Genomic DNA, 12,039 nt, shown 5'->3' with positions numbered 1-12,039 from the left:
GAGAAGGGTCTGCGTTAGTGAACGCTGAAACAAAGATGCATTCATTTCTGTTGCTGGGCTTAACTCAATTTTAAACCAATTTAGTTTTTTTTTCCTACCTAAGTTGATGGTCTAGAGAGACCAAATCAGCGTAACCTTAACTAATAGGTGAGCTCACGGGGCTCAAACCTGACGATGTTGCTAACACGAACCCTAGCAAGAGCCGTGCTTCGCAGAATCTACCGCCGGATCGGAACGCGACCCACTGAGAAGATCCGGCGAGGAACTCAGTGGGCTGTGTCTGTGGGTTAAATATACGCAAGCGACGGGTTCGACGAGAACGATGACCGGCAAACTTAGTAACGCCGCATAATAAGTACCAAATATGTTTCTCTGCGTGGACCAGACCGATATAAGAAACGCCACTGATGCAAACATGCACCTACCTATGCCCAGCTTACAATTAGTGATGGTACCTGCTAATTTTACTATATGGCGAAGTGTTTTGTTGTCCAATGACGTCATCACCAGGTAATTTCGCAAAGTAAACTGCCACAAAAACGTGCTTTCAATAAAAGTTAAAACGGTTAACTGGTAGATAACTCAATTGTTGAGTTATGCTCGCCATTTTATAACTTTTCGCGATTATTGTATTGTAGTAACTGTGTGTACAATAAAGAATAAAGAAATAGAATAAAGAAAGTGTTTTTGGTCTAATAAAGTCTGTTTGGTCTTCGGTCGCGGTGCAGTGAACATTATAATTTATTTGGGAATTAGCATCAAAATAATTCATTTGTGTATTTTATCTACTAAACTGGATATGTTTTTCTTTTTTTTTTTCTTAATAATTGAAACCCTTCTTAATAATTGAAATCTTCTGTTTTGCAATGAACCGGGACCTAATGTGTAACAAAAAAAGGTTGTTTTTTTATTAGCAAGCCTTCATCCATCCTGATCTTCAGACTGCTAAGATACCATTATTCCCCAAAAGAACTAGGTAGGATGGCGGTACCAAGTCATGACAGAAGCAATCGATAAATGAAATAAAAGCAAACAAAAGCTCTACGTTTGTTCAAAGTCCAATAACTGTGAGAAATGATGATTACGCTCTCAATGATCAGCTAATCTAAAGTTATTAGTGGGCGGATCCCGAGGTTTGACAGCCGCTGCGATCTGTCCCCGACTATAACACAAATGTTAATTCGTCGCCTACAATTTGTATGACATTAAATCAGATTGTTTGTAGATTTGGCTTTGTTGTATTTTGATCTTCAAATTCGAGAATTTGGTGTGTTGTTTTTTATTACTTATTTGGGTGGACGAGCTCACGGTCCACGTGGTGTTAAGTGTTTATTGGAGTCCATAGACATCGACAACGTAAATGCGCCACCCACCTTGAGATATAAGTTCTAAGTCTCAGTTTTAACAGTACAACGGCTGCCCTACGCTTCAAACGGAAACGCATTACTGCTTCACGGTAGAAATAGGCAGGATGGTGGTACGTACCCGTGCGGACTCAGAGGTCCTAACACTAGTAAAAATTGTGGCGCCTTCATCAATTACTGATAGTAAGGCAGAATAGTGACTTAATAATGTGTCTTTCCTCATCGCCCGTGTATAATAAGTATTCTCCTCAAATTATTGACACCTAACTGTAATGATTATAGATGATAATGTATTGTGGGCCAATAGAGGTTCAGAAGTTATATCTCAAGACGGGAAATGAAATTTGCGTTATGGTGTCTATGGGGTAGATGTCCTATGGCCACTTTACTTACTAAACTTTCTAGTGTTAGAGATAGATGTATGGAGTAACGAGAATGGACAAGATAAGGAATGAGTATATCAAAGGAAGTGTGAAAGTAGCCTCAGAGATTTATTAATTAAAGAGCAGACTGTTAACGTGGTTTGGACATGTGATGCGTAGAAAGGAGACGCATGTAACTAGGAGATAGATGTATGGAAATGGTAGTGCAAGGTAGAGGGGGAAGAGGCCGACCGAAGAAGACATGGATGGAGTGTGTGAATGACGATATGAGAGAGAAAGGAGTGAGTGTTGAGATGACGGCTGATACAAGAGAATGGAATAGAAAAATTCGCTGTGCCGACCCCACCTAGTGGGATAAGGTTTTTTTTTTATTTTATTTTTTATTGCCTAGATGTGTGGACGAGCTCACAGGCCACCTGGTGTTAAGTGGTTAATGGAACCCATAGACATCTACAACGTAAATGCGCCACACATCTTGAGATAGAAGTTCTAAGGTCTCAGTATAGTTACAACGGCTGCCCCACCCTTCAAACCGAAACGCATTACTGCTTCACGGCAGAAATAGGCGGGGCGGTGGTACCTACCCGTGTGGACTCACAAGAGGTCCTATCACCAGTAAAAAGGTGAAGACAAGAAAAAGTGTTATTGTCATTGATACCAAAACATATATTCATAAATATAAAGGTCGCGTAGCTCCAACGGATGTCAGTAAAAGGAATCGCGTTAGTATCCAAATTGAAGTAGATGATATAAAAAAAACGTTCCGTTATCTAACCGAAGTGTCTCCGCTGATCAATTCACGGTTTTATTGTTGTACTATTGTGTGGTCGCCCCAACGCTACCAACTAGATATGAATGAGGCCGGTGTCTGCCTTCATTGAATTGTTTGACACGCGATGTCGCTTTTGCATTTACGCTTCGCCGGGGCAGGTGTCGTGTTAGAACCGCTGTTTATATCTCAACTTTAAACTAGATTATGTAAATTGTTGTTGAATTATGGATAAACTTGTTGTGGCCATCTGTTGGGCGTTTTAGTTTGAAGTTTAAATTCGTCTGTTAATTAAAATTCTGTGGGATCTGTAATTGGTAACGGTTTTTGTGGCAACGTTGCGCAGATTTTGCAATAGTTGGCTTAGATTTTGAATTTTAATCAAAATTTGCCTAGTACTTAAAAAAATACTAAATTCACTGGCAGGACATCTTGTGAGTCCGAACGGGTAGGTACCACCACTCTGCCTATTTCTGCCGTGAAGCAGTAATGCGTTTCGGTTTGAAGGGTGGGGCAGCCGTTGTAACTATACTGAGACCTTAGAACTTATATCTCAAGGTAAGTGGCGGCATTTACTTTGTAGATGTCTATGGGGTCCGGTTAACCAATTTAGATTTTTGTCAAGTGCCTTACTTTTCATATTAGTCAATGTTACACCTCAAAAGCATGCCCATTTGATATAACGTACCAATAACTAAATCTTAACACACACCACAAACTAACTTGTTGTAACTACTTGAGACCTTAGAACTTATATCGCAAGGTGGGTGATGCATTTACGTTGTAGATGTGTATGGGCTCCAGTAACCACTTAACACCAGGTGGGCTGTGAGCTCTTCCACCCATTTGAGCAATAAAAAAATAACTTTAAAATTTTACATTCGGTTTTGATCATCCGATATTACGTTACGTCAAAATAGAATTTCTCCAAAGAAACTCGAATGTATTTTGACAAATTTAATTTTCCTTCAGTCGGTGTGGGTAGGTCTGCTTCGAGTGAGTCTTTCCTCTGAAACTTTTGACGTTACTCTAAAAGGATTATCCAGTTCAATTAATTACCTTCTATGTTCAACTTTACAAAAATTTATATTCAAAATAATTTCTGTCGTATTTTCCTTCACAAACGACGTATCCAATTACGTTATTTGCTATTCGTTAAAACATTTATGAGTCGACTATTATCAAAGCCGGCAATGTGACTTTTGGACAATTATTGGTAAATCAAAAAAACGAATTATTGACTTTGTATTCCATTGGCAGTCACAAAACTCTTCTGAACGACATCTTATATAATTAACAGGTTAAGTATTAACCTTTATTTAATGCAGGTTTTGAACCGTATTCTTTGAAGGAGACGATTATATTCAAATCAATCTGTATTGACATATCAATAACATTTTTTTGTTCAAATGCACAGATTGCCACCTTTGATAATAGACGACTCTTATATTCCCAACGAAACAAATAGATTAGCATTAGTTAACCTTATCGCACCCAAAATATAAAATTTTCATGCGATATACGAAAAATAGTTGCGTTATCACGCATGTCGACTGACTTTCGAAGTTCGAACTGTATTTAATAGGAGCTATGACCTAGTTCCGACATCGCCAAAAAGATCCCCGTATAAAAGATACGCCAAGCTTTCGTTACTAATAAATTGAAAGTTCATTTGAGATTGGCGCGCAAAGTTAGGTCGACTTTGGTGCTTGAAGGATCAAAAAACATTTTTTTGCTTTATAGTATGTAAAAACATTAATCTATATTGGTTTTTGACCGGACGATCTTAAACTATGTCTTGTAATATTATTGACTGTGCGTGTTGTGAGTGAAAGCTTACTTGTTCGCACAATAAAAAAAAAATGTATACTTCAATATATTTTCATGTCTGAGGAAGCAAAATAAAAGCGAAATCTAAATCCATCCAGTAGTTTTTGCGTAAAGGGCACAAGTTTTTTTTTTATCTACCTATTCTAGTAACCTCTAGATTCACCGAACTTGTAGGTGAGCTCACGGTGTTCAAACCTGACGACGTTGCTAACAAGAGCCCTAGCAAGAGCCGCGCTTCGCAGAATCTAGCACCGGATCGGAAACGCGACCCACTGAGAAGATCCGGCGAGAAAGTCACTGGGCTGTGTCTGTGGGTTAATTTACTCGCCCTTCATCGCAAGCGGCGGGTTCGACGAGAACGATGACCGGAGGGCACAAGGGCAGACCTCTATCGTTAAATTTACATAGATGTTGGAACTAATTTAGAAGCCACTTGTGTCTTTCATCCAAGACCATTTTTAACGTCCGTCTGGTGTAGTGGTAAGTGACATGGTCACTACACTAGGGGGTCGCGGGTTCGAATCCCGCCAAGGGAAGATATTTGTATGATAAATATAAATGTCTTTTCCAGGGTTATGGATGTATATTAAATATATGTATGTGTATAATAAAAATCTTACATTTATTTCCGATATCTGGTACCTGTAACACAAGTTCTTTACGAACTTATCACGGGACCAGTTAACGTGGCGTGATTGTTAGTAAAATATTTATATTATAGTAGTAAAATATTTATAAATATTTATATTATATTCTGTGGCATATCCAATTCCCTCCCGCTTATCCTGGAATTTATTGAAAAATAACGTACCAAACGATTGGCTCACGTAACAAACAGCCTAAGAAATATTTAACAAACAATCGATTGTGCTTGCATCGCCGCCTGCCAAGTACACAATCATTAAACATGTATTTACCGCTCGGATACCGAATTTTATTGGCTCGTAATGGGCGCACCACATGGGCGTTTCGACAGAACTGGCTATTTTGTAATTGGCGCGGTTTTAAGTTAAGCCACAGTAAATGTTTTCAATAAAATAAATTTTCAATAAAATAATGGCTAAGACGGCGTACTATGTGCTTAGTACGTTCTCCATAGTGTCAAAGTTAACTCAATTTTGTATGGAGTTGAATCGTTTGCTTACGTTTGCCGCTAGGGGCGCTGTTCCAACTGCATACAAATTTGCGTTAACTTTTACGCTATCGAGAACGTTAAAAAACTCGCACTCAGCACACTGGTAACGCGATGCCTATATACCGGAGCTCCAAATCTACAACGTATTTCTAATTAAATGCGTGCCTACTCTATTCAGGAACGATGGCCACGACGAAGAAATATCATCGTGAGCCCATACCCGATCCGAATCGACCAAGTGGTAAACAGTCGGCGTCGCCTTAAACACGTCATTACAGATCCTCCCGATCCATTTACGGTGCTTTAAGGTTCCTCAAACACCGGTCACCGTCCTCGCCGAACCCGTCGCTTACGACGAAGGGCCCGACGAGTAAATTAATCTATAGGCATAGTCCACTGAATTTCTCGCCGAATCTTCTCAGTGGGTCGCGTTTCCGATCCTGTGATAGATTCTGCGAAGCACTGTTCTCGCAAGGGCTAGTGTTAGCAACACTCCCGGATTGAGACTCGTGAGCTCACCTACACTTTAAGGTGAAGCTGAAATAGCCTCAAGGTTATCAGCATAGGTAGGGAAGAAAAAAAAATCGTGAAATAAAATCAAAACCATAACTCTTAATGAGTGAGGTCGAAATATAATATTTTTTGTATCGACGGCCCGAAGAACCCTTCCGGCCGCCGGATGTATGCTTCGCTGCAGAAATTGACAGGACGGTGGTCAATGGCCGAACCAGTGACATGCCCGTTAAATTATTTTTTTCTTGAGATACTTGTCATACCTTAAATAAATATCAATTGATATCTAAAATACTAAATATAAGACCTTAAATGAAATCAGTTGACAAAACACCAACAAACACATCGCCACACCTTAATTCCAGCTCCATTCTACATTTCACTTAAAAACAAAAGCCCCTAAGCTCATTTCGTTTTACACAGTAATTGGCCGTATGTTACACTAACTTGCCGCGTTAAGGAAGACTGCACTTACGTAACTTTATTGCTCGTGTTAGTACTAAAATCAACATTGTATTAGACAGAGCTATAATGTTTTACGTGAGTATACATTTTTTTACAATGTATGTTTTAATTAAATACTACCAAGTGTTTCAGATCGTTTTAAGGTACCATACAAATAGCATGTCGGCAATGTAAATATGTTTTCATATTAAAACGCTTGAGATATCACCGATTCGGTACGCGAGGAACCCTTTACGCATGCATTTAATTAAAATCGTAACATTCTACTTATGTCGAATGTCGTGACTCCATGCCGATTCTTTCGGTTCCTCTCTTTCGCGGCCGCTGGCGTCCTTTTCTGGCAACCTATATTGTTTCCGTGCCAAGACTGTATATCGAACAGCGCGATCTAGCCAGCTTTATAGATTTTTTTCCTCGACCTGTCCAGATATCTACCAGTTCGTCGTTTACCAGTGTCGGACCGGCCTCTCGCCCAGTGAGCCCGCCTGAACTTGACAGATACGAGATTGAATAGGCGCATGTTTCGTAAGGTACGTTGAAGTAACCTTGATGCAGTTGTAGAACCTACAACGGCGTGTGCCCGGGACTATAGTCGATTTTCACTTGGAACAGCAGCGCGCTCGTGTCTCGCCCGGGTGGGCGTGGTCTGCGAGCCGGTCAATAGCACGATACGCTACCTCCTGCTCTGGCTTGCGGTGCGCCGGTATTTCCGTCTCACTCCCACCGGGGATGATTGAAACGTCTGATGCCGCAGGCGCCCCTCGCGCCCCTTCACCAAGGACGTTCAGTGAATCCGTCCTTCTCTGCCGCGAGAGCACGTGTCCCCGTTACTATTTCATAATATAATGTGTGCCCCCTTGGTATCGCGCGAAAATTCACAACCAGTTATGAGTCAAGTGCCTGGTAAATTAGGTGAGAGATTTGATGCCTGAAAGGAACTCCGCTGTCGCTCTCAGCGATGTGTGAGCAGCGCCGCTTTCTCGGACAATCAGACACCTTCGTGAAGTGATATGGAGATAAAAGCCTTTTCTGGAAGCATAACCTCTTCGTGCTTTCCGTTCTCTGCACCTTCTCGTCTCGTTTCCGCATCCGCGATACTTCCAAGTACGTGAGTATTCTAAATGCAAAGTGAAGCGCGCGGTTTATGTAACCGGATCGCTGATGTTACTCCTCGTTCGGCCGATCAAAGATACCCTAGCCCCGTTCTGGTGCCGCCTCTCCGTCGCCGCGCGTCTAGACACATAACAATTATAGTCCGAGCCAACAAGGGCGGGTATGGGGCCGTGACTCATCTGAATTTGTCTTCGGCATCGATCGCCTCCCGCATGTTTACCGAGAGGTCATACAGTTATCGAAAACGGTCTATTGTTCGGGCTAGTTATCTGGCGGCCATTCGATACTTCAAGCACTCCGATTAGTATCATTTATTAAATTATTATAGCACGCGTACACGAGTGATGATAATAAGTCGTAGTCATTAATCGAATCCCGGAGGAATTAATTGGAACGTGCCAGGGACGGGACGTTTATTGAGCTGGCGGCGATGACGTCACAGCGGTGACATCATCGACCCTTCCCAATGGTTGCAGGTCCGACCAGTGACTGCACACTACGACTTCACACCGAAGACGGTCCGCCGTAGTAATAGTGCTCTTGAACACAAATTACGCAATCGGCATAAAACACGTTTGGTGCTCATGGCTAATCACGTCATGTTTCTATGCTGATTCTCAATAATACCCTGAAGGAAGCCGACATCGTATTGTGAGTACAGATTTAATGGTTCATTTTCACGTGAAAAATCTTGTTCTATAATGGAAGACTAAAATATTTCATTTCTACATTTTGCTTCTTTCATTAATTTATCATATTTTGACTTCTTTTTAAAAACCATTCTGGATCTAGTTGAATGAAAAACCTAAAATAATAGATTTTTCATTGTAACAATACGTATTTCTAAAAGAATATGACAATGATCTCATTGCGAACGTTTGACGACGAGGAACCAGATATTCTGAATCACGTATTCTATTCTAGTATGTATTAACGTGTACATCGGTGAGCTCAGTACTTTAATTGTACGTTTTATTATACCGGAACAGATCGTTACGTTCGTAATGTGACGTCATTAACAAAAAAGGTCTAGTTTGAAAAAAAAAATTACATGTCACGCGCGTGTGAGGTTTGCGTGTGCGTGTGTGCAGTACAAGGAAAAGTGAAAGATACTTTCATTCAGAATGAACGCATTCAAAATAAGTTCGCAAGGCTGTCATATAAAATAAAAAATTCGACAAATTAACCTACTATTAAGTTTAAAACTAGTGATGTCATCATAATTTAAAATGCTAATTCGACGTTTGTCGATTGTTTACACAGTCGATAAAATATATGGCCGAAGAGTTCGTGAAGTGACAATAAGTTCCGGCGAACATGGGGCTCATTATCGTCACTATTTCTGAACATCCAACTTCCATTTGATAGGCGTAATTTCACACGAATGCACATCCGAACACAAAGCGATCTGGTGTATCAAAATGTGGAGAAATTCATTGATGGCTGAAAATAAATTTAATATCTAAATTACATAAATTCACGCTCGCTCTTAAAACAACTTTGATTTCGCAGTGATAATTAATACACAACTAGCACCAGATGATTCAGGAGTTTAGGATGGCAATAGGCAGTACAATGCTGAGTGTACTTACTTTCGTACTTATCAAAATGAGCCAATTGAAGAGCATACAGCTTAGACGGAAAGCTATTAGATAGCCAAAAAGAAACTTTAGTGGCAATACTTCACGAAATGTTTGTCGATATCAAATGAATTTGAAAAAAAATTGAAATATTAGGTGCGTTCAAACATCCGTTAAAACACCGAAGTCCAGACAACAGACACGACCGATATCTTATACCTTTAAACGAGCAATTCTTGTATATTAATATATATATAATCTGAATCTCGGAAACGGCTCCAACGATTTTCATAAAATTTAGTATACAGGGGATTTCGGGGGCGATAAATCGATCTAGCTACGATTTATTTTCAGAAAATGTTGTTTTATTCGTGTTTTCAATAATCGACTCTTCCCGACATCTATTGGCGAATAATAATACTATTTTTCTTGATTGAGGGCAACTAACCGCTTTAAAGACACAACAAGATGGCGTTATCAAAAAAAAAAATATGCTAGAAAGAACGTTATCCGACATTTTGAAAAATGTGCACCCCTTCTGAACGATCAGCCCCGTAGCTACTGGCTGACTGGCTAATAACATAAAAACCTTGAAAGTCAACGAGGTTGTTTAATTCGTCGGTCTTAAAAGTTAAGCCTTCCTCTTCGACAATCGCTATCATTTAATATTAATTTGCTCAGAGATTTGTCGAGCAGAAATAACTCAGGTAACTGTGTTTGTGTTGGGTTTATTTAACAAAATTTCGTGTAAATAGTGCGTGTGTCTTTATCGCCACTTCCCTATCTGTAGTGCGACAGAACGATGACAGATTATTTTGTGGTTTGTGTTTTTTGGAGATAGGCTGTTTGTTCCTCTTGTAAATTTGCGGTCGACTCTGTGGTGAGTGAATTATTAATGTATTAATTTTTATATGAAGCAAAGTTGATCCAGTGATACGGATTTTAACAAATAGGGAGGAGACACCGTCATTAATACCAATGGTATATATAGCTGAGTCGTTTAGGATTCTGTGTGCTTAGTGCGAGTTTTTTAACTTCTCGTAAAAGCTAACTCAAATTTGTATGAAGTTGGAACAGCGCCCCTAGCGGCAAAAACTAATCAAGGTACCTTTAAAAAGGGGGTAGTGCTAGTAAGCTCCGTGAACAAGCTTCCGCAAGTGCCATTCCTTTCATACGAAGCTCTTAAACACCGCCACGGAAGCCTATGTTCACCACATCCTGATGACTCACAAATTCCGTATGATACAGATCATAACCTTCAAACCAAGACCCATGACTGTTGAGTGTCAGAAATAGGCAAGATCCGTACTGTAACATGCGTTTATAGAAGCTGTCTTTGGGAAGTTGCTAGCCATAGATCCTTAATGTCGCGTAGAGCGCTGAAATTCAGTCATCTAATAATTTGTCCATGGATTTTAATAGATATATGTATATAGAATGAACCCTGTTTTATATTAATTCGAATTACTCTTACTGGCGGTAGGACCTCTTGTGAGTCCGCACGGGTAGGTACCACCACCTTACCTATTTCTGTCGTGAAGCAGTAATGCGTTTCGGTTTGAGGGTGGAGCAGCCGTTGTAACTATACTTGAGACCTTAGAACTTATATCTCAAGGTGGCGCATTATTTACTTTGTAAATGTCTATGGGCTCCGGTAATCATTTAACACCAGTTAGGCTATGAGCTCGTCCACCCAAGTAGGCAATAAAAAAAACATTAAAATTACCTAATCCGGAAAAACCATGCTAAATATAATTCCTTTAACTAAACTGTGTGTATTGGAGAATGAACACATAATATAATTAATTGAAGCTTTATGTTATCTAATTATATTTTTAAACTGAATACATAATTATGACGCAGAGTTGACCAACGCCCACTGTCGTTCATTGATAACACAACAGATCAACTGGTTCATCAAATTAGAACGGTTCTGGATTGTTTTGGAATATACTGAAGTTTTATTGACAGATTTTCTAGAGCAGCGGTCGGGGAACCGGGGTAAATTACCCCAAATGGGGTAAAATGAAATTTTAGGGGGTAAAAATGAAACTTTTGTGAGTAAAAAGTATATATTGATGTGAAGCGTCTTTAGAATCGTTAAATTTTTTGTTATCGTTTTCTTTTCAAAATTATCATGGGGTCTATATGAAATATACTAAAAAGAAGCGATTTCCTCTTTTTTTGTTCTTCGCCATGGGGTAATATCAACTTACACAAAAATATTTCGGGGTAATAATTTATAATTAGAAAAGTTCTTCTAGAGCCTTCCGTGAGTCGCAATGAAACGTCATAGGGGGGTCGCGTGCCCGACTGCTTTGAAAGACAAGAATGAAACAGTTGAAGATCAAAAATCAATTGCAACTTAAATACGTTTTAATGCAATAAACAATATCCAACGTTTTTCTACATTATAGTTTATAATACACTGGGTTAAATGTCCACCTCGCTCACTCCAAGGTGGGCGGTGGAATCAACTTATGATCACTCATACAGATCACATTTTAAAATTATTTTCACCTGTTAATGTAATTTTCTTTATGCAATTGAAGAAATAGTTCTAATCCCATTTATATTTCCCGGGGGCATAAAGATATTACGTAATATCATCTGACTCTCATCTACACGCCTCCGTAGGCTTCTTGAATATTTTGGACACATAACTCATTAGAGGTGGTAATTACATTGGAAAAAATATTCTGACTGGCAATTCATTTGGTAGGCAGCGGCTTGGCTCTGCCCCTGGCATCACCATCAGGTGGGCCGTATGATCGTCTGCCTACAAGGGCAATAAAAAAAAGGAAAAAGTTCCAGGGCCGAATCCTCATGGCTCAGTTCAGGAAAATCTCGAGATCTGATTTGCTGGCATACTATCGTCAACAGAAGG

At 39.7% G+C, this 12,039-nt stretch overlaps 1 protein-coding gene and 1 non-coding gene across 23 annotated transcripts in view; both read left to right on the top strand.

Annotated features, from left to right (window-relative positions):
* The window catches only part of LOC101744319 (plasma membrane calcium-transporting ATPase 2), a 194,151-nt gene that overhangs the window by 82,238 nt on the left and 99,874 nt on the right, over window positions 1–12,039 (top strand). For 2 of the 22 annotated variants that reach the window (XM_062676656.1, XM_062676651.1), the window contains exon 1: window positions 7,250–7,563. The exons of 17 other annotated variants lie outside the window; for them this stretch is intronic. The gene's annotated coding sequence lies outside the window, so the exon portion shown is untranslated. Of the gene's footprint in view, window positions 1–7,249; window positions 7,564–9,761; window positions 10,033–12,039 lie in introns of those variants that run through there. 3 more of the 22 variants (XM_062676655.1, XM_062676660.1, XM_062676645.1) reach the window with 2 other exon arrangements.
* Window positions 10,282–10,365, top strand: Mir3409 (microRNA mir-3409). The gene has a single exon (NR_107687.1). It is a non-coding gene; the product is annotated as a microRNA mir-3409 (primary transcript).

The sequence above is a fragment of the Bombyx mori genome, chromosome 27, assembly GCF_030269925.1.
Source record: "Bombyx mori chromosome 27, ASM3026992v2".
Classification (NCBI taxonomy): domain Eukaryota; kingdom Metazoa; phylum Arthropoda; class Insecta; order Lepidoptera; family Bombycidae; genus Bombyx; species Bombyx mori.
This window is presented reverse-complemented; position numbering and strand designations above follow the sequence as displayed.